At 40.7% G+C, this 19350-nt stretch overlaps 1 protein-coding gene across 1 annotated transcript in view; it reads right to left on the bottom strand.

Annotated features, from left to right (window-relative positions):
* Positions 1-19093, bottom strand: part of chrm3a (cholinergic receptor, muscarinic 3a) — a 76064-nt gene extending 56971 nt beyond the window's left edge. Inside the window, exon 1 of the mRNA XM_068720043.1 lies at positions 18912-19093. The gene's annotated coding sequence lies outside the window, so the exon portion shown is untranslated. The remainder of the gene's footprint in view (positions 1-18911) is intronic.
* Between the last annotated feature and the right edge of the window lie 257 nt (positions 19094-19350).

Below are 19350 nucleotides of genomic sequence, written 5' to 3'. Positions count from 1 at the left end.
CAAAATCTGGTACCTACCCATAGGTTTGTGAGGAGGTGTGGATGCAATTATTTGTGCTTTAGAATGTAATCGCCATAAAAGAAATGAGAAAATAACGTTTTATTCTTCTATTGATTCCAGGCTTTGTTCTCACAAAGGCCGGTCCCCGTCTTCATTCACTCTCTAGCTCGATCGACCACCGCTGCACTCCCTCCCTCTTTCTGTCTCTCGCTTGCTTGCTTCTTGAGCCAGAAAGGAGGGGCACATCTTTAATGCTGTGTTTAGCAATGGACAATATGACTGTATATGTTACCTTTAAGACAAATCCTTCAGTTATACGTGAATCCAGCTGTAATTTATATGGTCAACAGGGAAAGACTTGGCTATTGTGTTCAAGTCAAATGGGATCGCAAAGTGACACCACAGACAAACAGGTACTTTGGAGTTTTTGACCACAAGAGCACACATGTGTTTGCATCATGCACGCGTATCAGGACAAAGATGTTCACACTCAAGTTTCATGTAGCAAGAGAGAAGAGAGTGCACTGTAGCAAACATGAATGCAAACAACACAGGATTTAAAATATTAAAAAAAATCAGTTTTGCTAAGGAAACATAAGGATGCACGCAAAAAGACTCCACAGGTTACCTTGAATTTTCCTCTGGCCAGAGTTCATGTGACGGTGTGTCATTGACAACAATGACCATGTGATGCGAGTGATACCAACATTGAAACGATAGCTGATTGTGTGCGTAATAACCGGCTCTTGAAACACCCTGTAATACCTGCTGGGTTGATACAACATCTATGCTGAATGGCCACTCGGATAAAACCTTTTGTCATCGGGGCAAATGACACATTGCCATAATAATGAATCTCCTGTGTTGAATTGGGCCATGCAAAAACAAACACACACACACACACACACACACACACACACACACACACACACACACACACACACACACACACCCCTGTGTTTATCTAGCTTACTTCACTCAGTTGAGTTCAATGGATTACAATCTGTCTTGTAGGGCCGGATATGAAAGCTTCATATAAATCTCTGTATACTGCATGAGGGTACAGCAGTTTACTTCAAATACCCCCGCTTCACTTCCAAAGTTGAAATGTAGAGGCAGGTATAATGTAGTATTTTCTCTGTCCAGGTAAGAGGCATAGCTGTTATTCTATACGCTTAGAGAAATAAGGATGAAGAGAGCTATATTATACATGATAAAAAAAATAAGAAAACAGAAGTTGAACCTTGGAGAAAAGATCTCAGGAATGTGCCACTTCACTGTGAATTACCTCCAACTTCAAATAAGTATCTGTACTACAGGATACTTCATGCCACTGCTGAATTTAGATGTGCCGCCTACCTCGTGTCTGCCGCCATTAAAAGCCTATTGATCCCGGGGAAAGTCGACAGTGTCACATAATGACAGATCTGAGCCTAGACACATCAAATTACAGTCAAACGAATTCATATAAAGAGCTTCAAATAAACAGGTTGATCGTAAAGTGCAAAGTGCATGATTCATCATAAGTGGGAGGATGAGAGTTGAATGTGCTGAGGGCTGTTATCTGCCCAGAGTGTGAATTAAGAATCCGAGCGTGGTCTCTACATCATTAACCCTTCGGAGCTACACTGACCTTAGATGTTCATTTGATCTCATCGTGTTTTGGTGAGTGTGGAAGTGGAGTGCGGAAGCGCCCCTTTGATGTCGCAATGCAAAATTTCTTTTATCTCTCATGGAGCGTTTGAGACCGGGCCGCCTGTCCAAAAAACTCAATTAGAGTTACCCTGAATGTGAGTCGACAGCATAAGAGGAGGCGTGAGGCAGGAAGGTGCGAACGACACAGGGGGAAAAAAAATATATGCAACTATTAGGACAAAAGGGACCACAAACTGAGCAACACAGACAAAAAGAGCAGATGAAATCTGTTCTCCAACTGCCGGAGGAAAAATCGTGAAAAGGAAAGAAAAAAAATGACCAGCACCAGCTCTGTGTCTGATAGCAAGACGACCAAAGCACAACCTAATTCCTGTTCATGAGCAGCTCTGAATGTGTGATATCCAGCTGGTGTACAAATAAGCTTTTCATTGAAGTTCATGTTAATGGTTAGCACTGTGTTTGATTGATGATTGAAGGCAGATTGCTTGACAAATGATGTGTGTCCTTTGCTGCACAGAGGGAAATTCCTCAGCCCATTTAGCTGGCCATCATCTGGGGCTTCATCACCACACATACCACAGAGTAGCATAAAACAATTCAGAATCCCGAAAGCTCAAAGCTCTAGGCGTGTTCACTCAGCCAAAACTGCGTGGGTTGTTTTCCCCGTATATTCTGCTGCACCTTAGAAACGAGGTGGAAAGAAAAGTGGGAATGGGATAAAGTCGGAGGATGGCAGGGATGACGGGAGGAGGAGGTGGAATATGTGTCCACGTGTCTCTGCATCTATGTGCTGTGTCTATGAACAGGATTGGCAGACCCCCTGCATTCTTTCATGACTGTGAAAAGATGCACTGCAGCTTAGGTGAGAGGAGGGAGGAAAGAGCGGCGGAGTTGGGGAGGAAAAGAGGTGGAGGCATGGCTTTTTACATCAGGCCTTTCATCTCTCTCCTGCCATCGGTCATCAGAAATGGGAGAACACAGTCTCCCAAAAAGCTGCACTCCATTCCAATATCGTTAAATAAGGATCGGTTGAGACACGACAAAATGAGAAAATAAAGAAGGCTAGATAACAATGTCCCAAAAGAGCAAAAACAATTATTCATGCACAAAGGAATTTAACTGCATTGTCTCAGCGCCAGCACCAACGAAAGAATATTCTTGGTTTTCAAACAAAGATGGTCTACCATCAGGTGAAAGCTATTTCTAACTTTCATCTTGCAAGACCAGTCATGAAATACTTCCTGTGGATTCTGAAAGAGGCAAAAAATGGAGGCAAAAGGTCGAGGCTTACATCAGGAGAACAAACTCATTATGAAGTCCCCGATCCCTTGGTTTCTCAAATCAGAGAACACTGTCTGTCTCACACAAACAAACATACCGATGAGGACAAAGTCTTTTCTCACACGTCAGTGAGGCTCCCTGGGTGATTTTTAATATGTTGTGGCCATTATTTGACATGCATATTGTAAAAAAGTGTTTGTGTGTTCAAGGAATTGCTTCAGAGAGAATAGGTTTACCAGTGTCGTGAAAACTTGCCTTTAGAAATCATGGGAACAACATCTTTTGGCCATTTGTTTTTCCTTTTCATTATTTATCCAGTTTGACCTTTTAATGCTGCACAAACAGAATGGCATAAACAGTGAGGACCCAGGGTCTCCACTGAGAGAACATATTGAGAAATGAGCAATAATGGAGGAGAGAGAACCACAAAGAAAATATTTGAATGTGTAGGACACACAACATCCCTGTAATGCTGAAAGCTATAAGACGGCAGCATGTTAACGCCAACTTCTTCACATTTCGCCGAAAAGCTGCGGTGAACCACACTTATGACAGCTGAAGAGTCATTACCAATTAGACCGGCTGTGTCTCTTTACCTGTGTGACTATAAGGGGGGGAGAGATGGGGGGGGGGACAGAACAGCTGAGCCTCTGCCTCAGGAGGTGACAAAGAGAGAGACAAGCAGCAGCAGTCAACCAGCCTTATTGGGGGAAAAAAATCTCCTCAAGACAACAGAAGGGAAAACAGGAAGGAAAAGAGAAAAGGATTTAGAAACTGAGCCAAACAGCTGATGAAAATGAAAGGAGGGATATGTTTTTAGAATTCCAGGCTACCTGCAGTCACCTTAAGAAATCGTGCAGTGTCTCTATTTTAAAAAACATGTCGCCGCAACAAAAGCAACAAAGTCTATCTTTCAGTCTAGGATTCATTTCATTTTGCAGCTGTGTCATTGTCCGGTGGGACGCCACCAACCTCATATTATACAATTTATTATCCAGTAAAGAGATAATGATGATCAGGTACATGCTAATGTCTCCATAATAACTACACTCTGATTTCAACTGGGTATTAATGAGATATTTTGGAATAGCAATCCAGACTAATTAAAAAGACACTCCACATCATCCGTGAGAGAGATACTCCTTGGTGGTGCCTCGTCTATTTGACTAAAATGCTTCTGTAATAGTGATTCCCTACGGCAGCCCAGCAGAGAAAGTTTAACAGGAGAGGCCAGACACACAGCCGTCCAACGTTAAAGATCAAAGTAAGCGCTCTACAGATATTACATCTTTTCTTGTAAAATTGTCAGTGTAACTGGTAACACCGTTGTTGTCACAAATTTGTCACCTGAAGGGAAAATTGCCTCCCCGTGTGCACCTGTTCTCTCACACCATGCCACATTCCTGTGTTGTGAGTCATGTCAAGCCAGTGGCTTCTTCTCTGAAGAGCTGCGTATGTCAGCTACTGTTGTCCGAGTCCAACAGCAAGTCACACATTTTTCAGGTGTGTATATGTGTATATATATATATATTTCAATTAATTGAGCTACTCAACTGTTTTTCCACATAAGTTTCGGCAACTGCAGAAGTACTCCCTGGGATGCAAGTACCACTGATCAGAAACTATTCTATAAGACATAGTGTTGTGTTTCTGGTTTGAGATGGTACTTTATTAAAAGTGAAGAAAAAAAATAGCAGCTACAGCATTGCTCTATAACCCACTGTGGAACAGAAAATCATCTCTTGTTCAAAGTCTGAAAAATGCCTGCAGCACAGATAACCAGGAGGTCGGGGAACAATGAGCGTAAAAAAAAAATTATAAAAATGCAAAACACAATCAAAACAACACGCATCAGAGAGTGCAGCTTAACAGTCTATTAGAAAACAGGCACCCTGTCAACACATTAACGGATCCATAGTTTGCTGTTTGGAGTGAAACAAACAGAGAGATGCTCATGCTCCTGCACTTCTTTGTTCTTTCTCTGCTCTGCTGGATCAAGAGTTAATTCTGCTCAGAGTGACTCTTGGCTGCAAGTGACAGCAGTGAATTAATGATTCATTATGCCCAGTGTAAGCAAATAGTGAGCCGGTGAAGGAGGAAAATGGATTTGCACACATCCGATGCCAAACAGCTAAAAAATATCCCCATATGCACATAGAAGAAGTTAAAAGCAGCACTGGTTTGTAAAATGACAGGATTAAAAAAAAAAGAGAGCGAATATGCCAAATGTGCTGTTCAGATCCACACATTTTTTTCTTTTTACTAAAGAAATCTGAAACCCAAAAACTTCGACATCATAATCATTCATTATACATGTGATGTAATGCTTGCTCAGCTTGGGGCTTTCGTCTAAATTAATTTTCCATTTTCTTTTCATTCAGGCCAGTCACTCGAGTCCTCACTACATCTTCGCCATATATTCAGAGGTATAACTGTAAAGAACAATAATAAAAGAGGAAGTTAGGACTCTGTTGAGTCTGCAGGGTGCTTGAGGATGTCATAAAAATTGGATGGTTCATGTTTTGACAGTTTGACAGGATTATTAATGCAGAGAAAACTGCACAATGGCAGAATGTGCAGTACATGCATATTCCATTAAAAGACACTCCACCGGTTTTACTGATGATGTGCTTTGGAACAGTTTATGTCCAACACAGAAGGACTATTATCTCCGGTTCAGAACTTGTGGCATAACTAAGATGAAAGCTCTTTTCAGGTTTGCACATGCGAATCTACAAACCCCTTAATCTCCTGTGTCCACGGATCACCTCAAGGCTGTAAATTCAGCCGAGCATCACAGATTAGAGTCTTGCTTCTCTAGTTTCTATTTTAGGGAGTGTTGTTGAAGTTCACCAATGTTACATCATCCCTTCCTCCCACCTTTTCCCATTCTTTGCCTTTCCTCTCTATCATTGTCACAACCAAAAGGAATAGCACGCGTGGATTATTCAGTCGAATTCCCTTTTCAATTGAGCAATATAAAACGCTGGGAGCTCGTAAATCTCCAGCACAACACATGGCCAACACTCTTTGAGCTTTTGTTAATGTATTCAAAAGATTAACATCAGAAAAAAATGAAATAACACATCAACAGATGCTTACATTTTTCAAATTCCAGAGACATGTTTGAAATGGATGGTCTTATTCAAACAGGACTTAAGAGCAGGTTGAACACGGAGAGACGCTGATGTCTAGAGGTCTTGCGGATGTACGGCGAACCATCTGCATATGTCATCCTGATGAATGAGGCGGGAGCTGAGATCGAGTGACCTCGCTGTTTATACAAGCGCTGCGTGAGGTCGGGCGACGTCTTGTCACTTCCACTGACTAACGATTGCACTGAACGTGAACACGGCCATACAATCACGACGACAAGGCTCCGATAATGGCAGTGAGGGATGTGTGCTCCCGACATGGGAGGTAAAAGCTAATCAATGTGAATGCATTTACTATAGTATATCTATCGCAGAGAAAGTAGTGTAGAACTAGAGTAAAAGCTGTCAGTAAATACTTGACTGAATTTAAAATCTCAAGAATATCGATGCCCCAGCGGCACTCTGCGAGGAAATAAATTCAGCGAATAATAATAAAAGACGAGGGATTTTTCATTTCCCTGCGGTGAAAGATGTAATAACCCCCCCCCCCCCCGACAAACTTTCAAAACTGACTCAATAACAATACTACATAATTAAAACTTTTGTTCATTGTTGGCAGATGCTTGCACATTCTATTAATTCATGGTATACTGTTAAAACAAGAAGGAAAACTAAAGTAACATCCTTTCAGTGACAGAAACATTGTAATTATTTTCTTTGAGGTATTATTGTTCCTGTTCAAATGGTAGCAAGTAATGATGACAAACTTCAATCAATGCTTTGGCAAAAGAAAACAAAAAAAGCGTCTGCAGCTCCAAGGGAAAAAACGTCTGCCTCTTATTCAGCCATCTGCAATGCGAATTATCTTTTTATTTTTCAATTGGATTAAGCTTCCAGCGTCTTATACAGCCAGTCAAAGTAGCATTCAATGAATTAGGAAGCTACAGTACCCGAGTTATGGTCTGACTGTGGAGAAGAGGGTCAGACACACAGGTATCCTGCAGAGCCTGTTCGACGGGTTCCTACAGGAAGCATTTAAGTATAAAACTGCTTAAATCAGCATATCCTGTCGAAGCTGCATGGATGACACTGCGTATTCTACTTAAAGAATTATGCAGTAAACAGCTGAATCTGAAACATCTGCCAGGACAGTTTGTTCCGGTTAATTGAACAACTTGATTAGAACGCTATGGCCAACTGATCAACTCTGTTTCAAGCATTTTTGACAGATTTCTCATTTCACCCTTCGGCAGCTCTTCGTTAATTCATCAGGGACACCTGGCGCTGCAAAGACCGAAAACTTGAGGAATTTCGACTGTCTGGATTCTCTAGCCCTCATCAATATTCATGCCTTGTTAATGTTACTGTTCAGTGACAAAGCATTTCATACAACAGCCAAGAAGTCTCAAGCCCAACTCCACCAAGCCACAAGTTATCAAACACACAGATTTGGCGGTAACATGATCAACTTTCTTCACATTAGTGAAAGATAGTGTTTGGAAACTAACCATCGAATGAAGAATGAATCCAAACACTGGATCGTGAACAATGTAAATAACCACTGCCACATCCTGATTATGATATATGGAGAGCAAAGAGCTGCACTCAACCTTACTGCCAAAGCTGAGATACAATAAAAGGGGTCATAACCAAAACAGAGGAATGACTCAGACTGTTTCACTTGATCTCAAAAGACCGTCGATCATTGCTAATTCATTATATCACCTCAGATCCTGATATCTATCGTGAACATAATAAATAGAGAGGCGGCAAAGAGGTTACAGGGTTACCCCGCTCCCCTGGAGGTTCTCAACAGTTCAGGATTAAGCAGGATATGACTGATGTAATGATAGGAGCTTAAGGAAAACCAGGCAGATGACTACTAACTCTAACTGCCCCTCCATGTCTCTGAGGAAAAAGAGATTTAATAAGATTAATTTAAAGAGCTTTAGTGAGACTAATCTGGATTAAAAAACAGTGGTTAAATAAACATGAACGGTAAAGAGAAAGGAACAAAGCGGTGGCACATCCTGAGAGAAAACTTTAGGTTACCCAAGGTCATCAACAACATGTAGCCTTTTTAATGAAAAATCATTGTGAATGCAAGTATTTAAGCACAGAAGAACAGCAGCAATTAATCCAACCAGCTCAAAGTCTTCTGTAATCACACTCACAGCATTTTGGTATTTGCTAGATCCTAGTGCCGGGTTGGAAGTTTTAATTATTTAAAGCCACTCTGTGCAGAACTATTATGTAATTAGAGCATCTGTTAAATTGTTATGATAAGTTTCTGTGTAGAGCTAAATTAAACAATTCCTGGTGAAAACTTGCTTGTTGCCTTCAGTCCATTCTTGCTAGTGGCCGCAGGCAAGAGAGTGGTGACGGGAATTAGCACCTAAAGCTGTTACAATACATCTCTTCTTCTTGTGCGAGATTCATGTTTTTGGTCCCTTACAACTAAATGTGATAAAAACCAAACTGTAGCAGTGTGCAGCGCCGTCTGCCAAACTACCAGTGGGCAGCTCTAAAGGCTAAATCTTTTCACACTAGGGGCACGGCTCTATGGATGACACTGTCGGTTAGCTCTACTACTTTGATCCAGACTAAAATATCTCGACAACTGCTGTCTAATTTTGTACAGGTATTCATGGTCCCTGGAGGACAAATTCTACTGATTTTGATGATCCCCTTCCTTTTTCCTTTTTCAGCGCCACCATGATGTTGACATTTGTGGTTTTGAGTGAAATGTCTCAACAACTATAGAATGGGTTTGCCATTCAATTTGGGAGGATATCAGGTATTGGGATGATTTGTAATCACGTTGGTGATCCCCTGACTTTTCCGCCATCATAAGGTTAAAATGGCGGTTCTTTGTTTATGACCAAATACCATTACAATTAATGACTTTTCCATTAGCCTCAGCCGTACTCTGTGTTTAGTGATAAATAGCTGTGCTACTCTATCCGCCTCAGTTCAAGCAGGCTTGTTTGAAGCAGCAAAATTCCCAAACTGAAACTAAAATGGTCTCTTGCCACGTGCCTCTGCCAGCTTTGCTACTGCTGGAGAATAAGTCCTTGTTTGCTACTTCGATTTGAAAAGATTGAAACTGAGCACTTTGCCAGGAATCCAGACTTTATAAATCAAGCTGATTTCACCATTGTATTTTCATGTTTACACCATATATTTAGCTGAATAAATATTGATAAATAATAAGCTCCCGTAACTCCAGTGTGTTGCCTGTATATGCAATAAATATGCCCAGCCTGGGTTATGATTACATTTCAAAGAAACACAGAGGGTATGAAGCCAATAAACAGTTTCCTTTTTTTCTACCACGTACCCTGCCAGAAACTTTTGTATGGAGACATGCCAGGCAATTCCATCCATCCTCTGTCGCTTCTGGCCTGCTTTTCATCCCAAAGACACCACCAAAGTTAATGTACTCTGGCAGTCTAGTCCGCCACCAAATCTCCCCCATTTCTGTAATACTTTATAATTCTGTTGGGCTTGTCCTACGCCGATTTGAAATTGTATTGAAGGCAACAAAAATACTTCCACAATTTTTCCTTTAGAAAGCTGTTCGATAAGGCTTGTGCCTGTTATTGCCAGCGGGTTTGCACAGCTGATAAGGATGAACACGATACAGATGACCGATCCTAAAATCTACTCCAGTGATTCATGTCATTGCCTTTCTTCCACAAAGCTTTCATGCCATGCCAAGTTACACACATTCCTGTGATGAGCTTGAGTTTATTATCACTTCGCTAAGTAGAAGTAATCCCTGGGGAGGTGTTAAGGGTTAACATTGGTCCATCTACGAAACATGTAGGGATGAGAATACCAACAAGGGAAAGCTGGCATTCCCTAATCACGACAGGGATTTTATGTTTTCAATTACTTTTGTTTGGTGTGGCTCATTTACTTTTTGGGGTTTAAAGTAGAATTATTGCCTCTGCCAACAAGTCAAGTTGCAGTTTACATCCATCTCTGTCCAAAATGTCCTTAACTTTATCCTATTAGACATTTGTGTGACATTGTCACAAATAGCATATCAATAATTGAGTTATGGCCAAAAATGTGCAATATGAGGTCACAATGACCTTTGATCACCAAATTCTAATCAGTTCAACCTTGAGTCAAAGTGGACGTCTGTGCCAAATTTGAAGAAATTCCCTCCAGGCAGAGATGTCGTGTTCACATAATGCCTCTGGCCACTGCTGCATCCTGTTTTGTATTTTGTATTTTTACATTGTTGTATTGATACTTATGTAAAGGATTGGAGTATAACCACACACTAATTATTCATCATTCCTCATTTCTTTTTTTTACATTTATTCTGTCAGTGTAACAGAAATGTGATCAATATTGTTGACTGTTAATATATAGGCCTGCAAATAAAAAGAGTGAAGAGCTAATTGTAAATGGTAAAGCCTCAAGGCAACAATTTCAATTCGGCTGATGGACTAAGAGGGTTTCACTTACTCTAGTTTATAAATCAGGCTGCTGTCAGCTTGTTACTATTATGAAACACCTCAAATCCCCAAAGGAACATTGCACATCTGCGTCCCTCTTGTGTAACTCTGTCTCAGCCTTCAACCTGTCCAACAGGAGAGCCCCACTGTGCAGTAAAGCATTGACAATAAAGTATTGGACCACACACTTCTTCAGACGCACACTGACAAAAGAGCAAATTGGAGTAAAATTATTTTCATTCGCCTTTGTTGCTTTAGACTCATGTAAATGTCTAAAGCCTGGAGGTTGTGAGTCTTGTTGGCTTGGATTAATTTTCCTCTACAGAGTTTAGCCAGAGGGCTCGCTCCACATCTCACCCAGGCCCGGTACAAGTTTTACAACTCCCCGTCTCTTTCCGAACTGTCAATCAAACTGAGGAAGGAGGAAGACTCAAAGACAGGTTTGAACTTCCTTAAAGAACGGGGCAAATTGTCATCTTCTTACACTTCCTTCAGGGCAAAAACTAGGAAATCAAAATTTCAAGTCGAGTTGTCCATTTGACTTTACTTTGAACATGTCAGTCTAACTTTGACATTTGGTGGGAACTTTGGCTGGTGATAATACTGAGACAGGCATAAAGCTACAGGAGGCAACTTTCAAGCATCATTTAGAGTGCAGGTAGAACAAAACAAACGACGGATCAGGTGAATTGGTATAATGAAAACCAGCTGTGTTGACAATTAACTAGTTCCATGACTAACATTAAAGTAAAGATCAATATTTGATCCCCAAAGCATGACTGCAGCATCTGCTCAAATTCTCAATCGGATTGTTCAGGGAAAATAAGGCACAGACATTGTTCTTAAGGGCTTCACAGGTGGCAATCTCCAGGTCTTAAAGTGAAGCCAATTCTGAAGTCCCTTAAACTTGCATTCTTTCTAATAATCAGGCTGTGCCTCCTCTGATTGCAAAAGAAAGCCCTAATTGTTTAAAAGCCTATGAGAAAATGACCCAACTTCTCACTTGATTTATTACCTCAGTAAAGATTGTAAATATTAGTTTATGGTCTCAATTGCTAGTTTCAAGTCTTCTAAATTATGGTCCCATTTTGAGTAAATAGACAATAAAGCAGGGGAGGCTTTAGGGCGTGGCTATCATGTGATTGACAGGTTGCTACAGGTTGCGTTGTCAGGTCTGTCGGAAGTCCGTGTTTTCGTCTTACAGCTTAAACCCTTTGACAGTTTGTTTTCAGATAATGAATGTTAACTGTCACATTTTGGTTGCCTACAAAAGTCTTATGAAGCTTCCGGTTGTACTTCCACCCTCTCGTGGGACTTCTCGTTTCAAAAATATTTTGAATTGAAGAGGCTAGAATACCCTTTAAAATCACAGCCACAAATCAACAACATAACAGATCAACTATTGATGGGAGGTCTAAAAATTGACATAACTCAGTAGCAGAGAAAAAGCTAAGCTAAAATGAACACAGGAGCAGGACTTCAAACCACAGCACACACTGTATAGTAAGCATATAGAAATGCTGCTGTTTTGCATAGCAGCTCTGTCCAAATCGTATCAAAATCACAGCTGGCAGCGACTCAGCAGCGATATTAGCTCTAACAGGTTGGCACAGCGGCCAATCAGCAACTGCAAATCCCCTTGAAAAAGCAGGCGCTCGCTTTTTTAAAAACGCATCCCATGAGCTCGTCATTGTTTAAAAATCCTCAACAGTGTCCTTTATCGACACCCCCTCTATGATCCTCTCAGTAGAGATAATCGCCGGCCCAATCAGTCTCTCCTGTGCCATATGCTGATCCACAAGTAGTTTGTGATAAGTTCTGATTTGGAAAAAAGTCCCTTGTGCTGTTTTAATTGTGTGACAGGTGTTACATAAAAGAGGGGCCTATACTCGACTTACAGAGAGGCCCATTAAGAGAGATGATGTCAAAACAACAGCAGTGGAGGCACATTGCTTAAAGAAGATTAAACAGAGTTGTGATCCAAAAAAAAACAAAAAACACAAGACTGAAGCAATTTCAGTTCTTAAACATGTCCTTCAGTAAGTATGTCCCAGGGCCAAATACATAACTACAGTGGCTATACAGTCTATTTATATCACTTGTCCTCCTCACCCGTAATTGAAAAAATCCCACAATGTGGTGAAACTAGTCCTCATGACATGGCTGCCTCTTTTCTCCACTGAAAAACAAGTGTGAAATGAAGAAGGCATTAAGTTAAAGAGCAAAGATAAATCATTTACATTCTTCACCTTAATCTAACCTCTAACATGATTTGTAGATGGAACATTACAAAGGCAAAAAGACTGTGATTTAGTCAGGATGCGTGTTAAAGATGAGTGCTTGACACACAATTTGACTCACTTGATATGTGCTTGATGAGCTGCATTGCAAAAGCGAGCGGGTGTCGGCCAGAAATAAACTGGAGAAAACTAAAAAAAACGTGCCAAATATTTCACATCATAGTTCTAAAAAGAACTTACTGATAAATTCTGGCAAAACAATTTTGACAGGACCCTAATCACACAGCAGCATCTAATCTAACTTTACGTTGCCGTGATTAGACTTCAAACACGTTCAATTTAGTTTTAAATTAGGAGGAGCTTGTTGTGACATTAGTAAAATACGATTCATCAGCAATCATCTCACACTTATAATGAAAAAGTATCCTCAGTAATCATGAGGCGTAAGAAAATATCTTTGCACTTATATTATGTTTTGTGATTTTCTAGCGATTCTCAGCGATACCGTATAGGGACGCATACTCTTGTGTGAATTAAATACTTGATAAATTAAAAGTATTTAAGTATTTTCTCATTTAACAGTCTCAAGTGAAATTAGAGAACAATTAATAAATGTTTCCAACATGTGCACGTGAGGAATGAGGTCAAGACAAATGTTTGATTTAACTACACTGTAGTATTCCCATTAGCAGAATTATTATTATTATATTATCCAATTATTATTATTATTATTATCAATTCAGATGTTATGTGCTTGTTACCAATTTAGACGAGGTCATTGTGTATCATGACATCTTGATATAAGATTTCATCACGATACGATTCCATTGAAAGACAATATATTATCATTTTGCATCATCAAAGCCCTGTGCCACATTATTGCCAGTATACAGCCCTACTTAGCATATTACGTGATATGTAATCTGATTGTAAACTCATTGGAGAGGGATCCATACATGTGAATCTTCTCGAGGTTTCTTACATTTTTTTCACCATTTAAGGGATTCTTTTTTACAGGGGAAGGATTTATTCCTCGTTTGAATCGAGGGTGTGGAGTGTCGTATGATGAACAGATTTTAAAGTGCCCTGATACAAATTGGGATTTCTGATATTGGGCAACATTAATAAAATGAATTAAACTTGAACCAGCATCAAAGAGTTAAAGAAGCATTTTTGTATTGAACCAACAACAGATGTTTTGTTTGTCTACACCAACATCTGTCACGAGACTCTCATCATGAATTATAAATAATCTGAAACGCATAAATATTCAGCAGGTGCGACAGCGTTCTATCCATTCATCTCGGAGTATAAAAGCATCGCTTTGAACCCCGTCATGCCATTATTCAGAGCATACAACATGTAACAGTATGTGGTATTCTTCAGATTCCTTCACTTTGAAAAATCCAATTAAACGTCCTGCTGACAGACAACTCCGTCACTTTGCAATCATAACCCGTAACTGCAAATTGCAAATCGTCTACAGTGTTGCCCTAATGTTGAGAAACAGCTTCCTAGCGTGTGTCAGACAATACATCTGATGAGTAAAAGTGTTTCAGTTCACTGTCCGCATTTATCTAATCGTACATAAATGGCTGTGCTTCAGACAACATATCATTTTTGTTGAAATAAAAAATAAAAAAAATTGCTGCATTGTTAGGAGGGCCGGAGAAGGCAGACATGCTATTTGGGGAATTCAGCAATGTGAAAAATGAGAATCAATAACATTCAAAGAACACTCTCTCTTTCACTTTTAAAAAGGAAAAGATGAAGTGTGACATGGCAACATTGTGTTTTCAACCTCGATTCTTTTTTCAATGCTTTAAAAAGGTATTTGAATTTAGTTTTGTTGTACCAGTTATGTTCCCTGGTGTGACAAGTGAACATTTGTTCCTTTCTTTCTTCTTTCCTACTTTAATTTTCCCTTCATCCACAGAAGCAGTTCCCTCATATATAAAGACGTCTAGTCACCGCTCTCTAAAGACGATCTTGTACTTTCAGTATCTTTAGCTGTAGAGCATTATAAAACTGAAGCCAATGCGATACAAAAAAAAAAAAGAGTTAATTAAGAGGACTAAACATTCAGCTCACATTACCTCAAATGTTTAAGAAGAGAAATGTGTCGGTTTTACATAAGCATCAATGGTCCAGAGCTACTGTGGATAGTTTACGAAAGATCAGTGAGAAAAACAACGTACCGTATGGTAGAGTTTCATTTACAAAGCAATCTTTAATGTAATCAATACAATGTGAAACTACATTAACTCAGAATAATAAACAAGCCATGGACGATGGCAACATTAATCGAAACAAAGAAATATACTGCTGAATATTGAGAGTTAGAGGCTCGTCCAGGCCAAGCCAAACATCCATCATCATCACAATCTCTCCCTTTCTGTGTGTTACACCTGTCATTACTGGAGCTGGTGCAGATTCACTCTGTTAGTAGTTTTTGACTCCCAGTATACATATTTCACGAGCACTCTGTCATTCTCTGTTGTCCCTGTCTCTTGTTATACGGCTCTCTTTTACCTGGAAACCGACCGTCTGCACCTCCACTGAAAAATGATGGAATGGCAAGTGTTATTAATTTATTTGCTAAGCACAGACAGAGAGCATAAAAGAGCAGCCATATATAAGATAGGAGTCTGAATTCCCTCAAGTGAGGTTTACTTTGTCAAGAGAACAGAAGAGAGGGAGACAGTTTGAAAGAGAGGGAGGGAGGGAGGGAGGGAGAGAAACAGAGAGACAGAGAGAAAGAGGGAGGGAGGGGGGTAGTGAAACATGACAGACGGAGAAAAGGAATGACTTTAAATTTGGACAGAAGAAACAAAATGTTAAAAGAAGAAAAAGAAAAAATCTCAGACTAAAGATTGCTGGTGCAGTGGAGCGTACCAGCTTGCGAGACATTTGCAAACTGTATGGAAATACTGGTATGAAAGGCAGCATGCGGGCTGTTTCCTAGTGCAACATACACAGTTACGGCTGACAGAGTCAAATGTGCAACCCACCGGACAGTTTATATACCTAACAGACCTACATGAACAATGTAGATAACACCGCCGACCTCCACTCGGCCTCCGTAAATCACCCTTCCTTTCCTGCCCAATATCTGACCTTTGAACTGTATCTCACTTGCATTATCTGGATTTGTGTGTGCGGATTGCTGTGTGCTGAACATACACAATATCCTAAGATAAACATGGAGCAGCAGTTGTTAACAGCCCTGAAGTGAGAACCTTATTGCCACCAATAAGGGGCAGCTCCAGCTAAGCTTGTGACAACTAGTAAAGGTCAGAGAGTGATGAGTGTCACTTTAACACACGTTATGTTAGCTGTAAAAGCCTCAATTGCATCCGCAGGGCGCCAATTTATCAAGTAATATAACCGTGAGACGACACCAAATTCAAGTTAAGTCAATAACATGTTATTTGCATTAGGCGCCAATATATTATGATTTATTAAAGCCCTTCTTATGTATTGTATTTATTAATGGCCAAATAAAATAAATTTCTGCTGAAAGCAGCCAGCTGCTCATCAGGCCACTGAAGTCAAGTGTCTTCCCAGCACTGATTTCTGAAGCTAAGCAGGTGCTACGAACATGGGACAACAACAGTAGCCGCCCAGAAAGAGACAAAGAGTCCAAGCTTTACTGTGATCACACCCTCAGACAGCTTGTCTACTTAGAGAAACAAGGAAGGAGTGCAAAGCTGCATGAACACAGCTCTTTGTGAACAATGTAATCAACGCTAATTGAGAGCGTTCTAAGAAATCACTTGAGATACTCGGATACCAGACTGGATATTGGGCAGATACTAACTTAAATAGCTTGATTGGATATCGGTGACAATGGGGCCTATTTGTTTGATTCAGTTCTATGTTTGTATACTATACATTATATATTGGCATTTTAATTACTGCATCACTAGAAAACCACATTTCCCATGAGCATGGAAGGAAGTTACCAACACAAATTTTGCACAGAAAAACTCTTCAACTGAGACATTTTAAGGCCAACTACGGGGAATTTGCGTTATTATTTTAATGATTGAACCGAGATGGAAAAACTTTCTGCCTGCGTTCTGTCTAAAGATAGATGCTGTGCTTTGCTCTGTTGTGGTCTGCATGGCTGTGAAAGTGGATTAAAAAAGGCTTTAACATCAAGACGAGCCCTAATGAAACCCAATGGGGGAGTTAGCCTGTCTGTTTGGCCAGCTGACTCCTGTAAAATCCCCATCACTGTCTCCTGTTGCTTGCTCTAAAAGTAGCCTAGTGGTGCCAGTCAGTGCAAGCTGCGGCCTGAGGGTTATAGCCTACTGTTTGATGCTTTTTCAGGATCATATAGAAGCTGAAACTCTCCATTTCACCTAATAATACATGTTTATTGCATATGCTTGTGTTTTTTTGTTGTCTTTATTTAATCTGCCATTTTTGAAAACCAATAACACAGCAGTGTCTGTGTCAATTTTTCCCAAAGACATCTAGCACACTCCCATTTAAAACTAAAATGAGTTGCACCATATCCATATTATTGCTTTCAAGGAACAAATCATCATTTTGGGAAATACGCTTATTTGCTTTATGGCCCAAAGTAAGATGTCTGCACTGGAAATAAGACTGACTTTATGTTCCAGTAAACAATAGCATAATAACACCCCAGATATGACTTACAAATGGCAGGTTAACTTTGCACTTCTCAACAGTGTACATTATATTTCCAACAGCATTTGTACATATTGACAAGCTTGGGACCAATAAACCAAAAGCGTCTGTAAGCCACTGTGTGCAGCGCCCACGCAAAACCACAGGTACAGCAGAAGGTAAAAGCAAAGACATGTCATCCCACTTCAGCCATCTACACCGATGTCACAAAGCGCTATCCTCCACCCAAAGGCCATCTGGAAAAGTCTTAATGAGGATCAATACGAGAGTAGCAATGTGCACAACAAAACCATCTATCAAGAGAGGTAAGCCTGAAAAAAATATCGGTCAACTAATATTGACCGTGGCTCAAACAATACATCAAGCCGTGAAAGCTCCATCGCTGCTCACCTTTTCTCTCTCACCCTTTCCTTCATGTCTCTTTTTCTGAACGTCCTCCACTGCGTCTCTCCCCACAGCAGGCAATGGAAAGTCATAATCATCTAAACACATTCCTGCTCCACCTTTAACAGACTAGTAACAGACTGTGCATTCACCACGACACGGAACGAGACTGCACTGTTCCCTAACAATGCCTGTGTTGATATATGAATAGAAAAACACGCTGGTAGTGTTGATACATGCAACATATTAAAATGTTATACTATCGGGGTTTCCAGCCACGGAGAGAATAGTTTGTGATTCATATTTGGCTACTGTATTGTCAAACTTTAACTCGGGCCTCTGTGATAAAGAATGGCAGCCGTGGACTAAAAGGAAAATATTTGCACCGTGGCACAGATGCCATTCCCTCTGCTCTTACTCATTATCCAGCACAATGTCAAAGTACCCCCAGGTCACCAAGAGGGAACATTCCTTCACATTGCCATCTATGGGCATCATAAATAAACAGTCACCCCAAATCATGAAAGCATTCTGCTTGCCATGTAAGGACACAATTAATTTTCTCCTCTGTCCACGACAATGCAGTAACAAATATTTTATATCTGATCCCTATAATTTACAAATCTTACTCGAACAATAGCCCTTTCGGTGACAATGATTTTCTTCTTTCTTTGGATTTGGAGGTTTTCGGATATGAAAACAAATATTTTTAATTAACTTCACAGATTTGCTTGAGAGGCCACGTAGCCTTTTTGGAGAAGCAGCATCTGAAGAGTGCAGAGCGCAGAGGGGTTGGGCAGGGATGCTGAGCCGAGCGGGGTGAGGGGTGGTGGGGGGGTTGAGAGACAGCAGCAGCACTTGTTTGCCAAACTTGCATTTAAAGAAAGGCACATCTGATGCGACCTTCCAATAGTATCCTGAATATAGTATGCGCATTGTGGACAAGTAGCCTCATCAGTAGCCTAAAATGATGTTGTCTGCAACTTCAAAGTGCAGCGTTGTGCGGCGAAAACGCGTGGCAAAATAAAGCAGCCGGGAACCGGTTCTTGGGAGTAAAACCAGTTACTTTACTTAGACATAATATTATAAAACTTTCCCTTTTTTGTCTTATTTCCACCTACCTCAAAAAATTCAATAGCGCGCGGGTCAAAAGCAGCAGAAGCAGATGTGGAAATGGCAATCCAGTCAAAACTTGTCACGGGTCCGCGTTTGGCACAGCAGCAGTCGGCTACGGCAGTCCAATCTGATCACATCTGAAGCGCTAACGGTTCACGGCTAACTAGGCTCGCCTTCGACCGTCACCGAGCCGTAGATCGGACGGCGATGTGAGGAGCACCGCGGGATCTCCAAGGGCGCACGAAGGATCACTGCGTCAGGATTGGCCAGAGCGGTCGTGACGCACCGGCAGGTGGCACACCCGGCGGATAAAGAAGTCCAGTTTCATTCATAGATAATAGCTCTGCGCTGTGGGAGCTCAACACGCACACTGGCAGATGCTGACGACAAAACTTCATGCGAGATCAGAATGGTCAGGGTCCTCCCTATTTCATCTCTGTCTCC

This window comes from Cebidichthys violaceus, unplaced genomic scaffold, assembly GCF_023349555.1.
Source record: "Cebidichthys violaceus isolate CVI_PGR_0920_01 unplaced genomic scaffold, fCebVio1.0.p SCAF_10, whole genome shotgun sequence".
NCBI lineage: Eukaryota > Metazoa > Chordata > Actinopteri > Perciformes > Stichaeidae > Cebidichthys > Cebidichthys violaceus.
Note: the sequence above shows the minus strand (reverse complement) of the source record. Positions and strands in the feature narration are given on the sequence as shown.